Here is a 2,200-nt window from a genome sequence, read left to right as displayed (position 1 = left end):
CTTAATGCGTATGGTACGAGAGAGAGAGAGAGAGAGAGAGAGAGAGAGAGAGAGAGAGAGAGAGAGACTTCCTCAAACCGCAAATCACCAACTTATCTTCAACCCATTGTCGAGCAATGGACCATATCTTGGAGCTACCTCTGTACCTCCCGTCAAGAAGCCAATGATACCATTTCGGGGAATTCCCCCTATCGAGTAGTATTTTCAGAAAAAAAAATACATGAGAAAAATTATACATAAACTTGAGAAAACATCATACATAAGAAAATAAAACACAAACATCACAAAATAGAAGTCTATACATGCAAGCAATAACAATATCACACGAAACTTGTCACAATAAATTCTCGGCCAAAAAGTTTGTTCGGTTTATTTGGGTATTCATCCCTGCATCTCGAAATAATTAACCTAAAGTGTTCCACAATATTTGTTTGAATACCCTTGAGGCATTTTATTCGACCAATTGGGGTTTTAAAATTAGTTCACATTACCTTTTGGTATTTAAATATTCGCCCAACATTTATTATTAATAAATTCTTTGGTATCTATGGGCATAAATCACTAATCAAACCTGAAATACCCAATTTAGTAAATTACAACTTTAACTGAGATTTTAGAATTTTACATCAATTTAGTTTGGGCTTTGGTTTTAATACAAATCTAATTGTAGTCATTATAGAGGCATTTTGTAATCCTCAAAACTTACAAAATCACTAACCTTTTTGACTTAGGTAGAAAGTACTACTAAACAAAGTTCATAACTAGATTTATAAATTCAAATTTTTTTTTAATAACTAAATTATTTTAAGAGACAGCATATATTGTTGCTTTCTTTTCCTAATCAGCTAGTAAGCAGAAGATAAAAACCAATCGGTCTAGTTGGGCTTAGATCGCATTAATTGTGCTAAAAAGCCCAGTGCAGGTCCAGCCTAACCAAATTTTTTTGAGTAAATTATACGAATAGTACCTATGGTTTGGGTTAATTTGCACGTTTCGTCCATAACTTATTTTTTTAACTCGGAAGGTCCCTGCTGTTTGTTTTTGTTGCGCGCTTGGTCCCTGTCTTACTTAAAAAGGCTATTTTGCCCTTGATTTTTTAATTTATTTAAATAAACACACCCCAACCCCACTTCTATCTCACCTTACCTTACCTTATCTATCCCGCCTTATTTAAATAAATTAAAAAATCAATGGCAAAATACTCTATTTAGATAAGACATGGACCAAACACGCAACAAAAACAAACTGTAGGGATCTTACGAGTTAAAAAAATATGTTAGGGACCAAACGTGCAAATTACCCAAAACCATAGGGACCATTCGTATAATTTACTCTTTTTTTTTTTTTTTTTTTTTGAAATTGAAAGAAGCCAATTATGCAACTCATGTTAAGAAAAGCCCAGTGAACCATTGTTTTATACCCATTTTTTTTAGTTAATTTCATTTGTTAAGTCCAATAAGTTTTATGGAAAATGTGTTTCTTAAATTGAGAGGAACAATTGGGCTCAAAACTGTTGCAATAAGTTTCCCCCCCCCCCCCCCCCCCCCCCCCCCCCCTTAAATCACTCATTCATCATCACTCCTTTACCATCGTCTTCTTCAACACAATATCTTCTTCAACACAATATCAAGAAGAAATCATTGACTTTTAAAAGTCGATTATAGGGGAATAGTGGTTGATAAAGATGAGAAGATGGAAACATCGATCATAATCATTATGACCACCATTTGTTCCTGACGTCTCACCATTGCCAATTAATCACTTGCAATTCTTTTGTTCTGCAATTAACAAATCGTTATTCAATTTTTTATTTTATTTTTTGGACTATTTAATTTTTATTTTTATAAATTAAAACCAATACAAAATAATAATTCGAGTTCTTCTTCTGGACATCATTCAAAAAACTTAATTTACAAACTATGTAGTTAAATTCAACTTGTCGATTGAAGAATCTGATTTTATCTGAATATTGGACATCACTACCATTAATTATAAAAATTATATCCTCCTATAACTGTAAAATTTATATTTATAATAATGAATATAAGATCACCTAGACTGAAATTGTCTTACGATGTTTGCAATTTCATTATTTGGTTTTACTAATTGAGATTTTTTGTTAATTGGTTTTTAATATAATGCTTTTATTTAATCAAATGTTAAATGGGGGCATTTTGTTTTGTTTTTTGAAAAGCGAAAT

The sequence above is a fragment of the Lactuca virosa genome, chromosome 3 (assembly GCF_052849685.1).
Source record: "Lactuca virosa cultivar CGN04683 chromosome 3, Lactuca_virosa_CGN04683_v6, whole genome shotgun sequence".
NCBI lineage: Eukaryota > Viridiplantae > Streptophyta > Magnoliopsida > Asterales > Asteraceae > Lactuca > Lactuca virosa.
Note: the sequence above shows the minus strand (reverse complement) of the source record.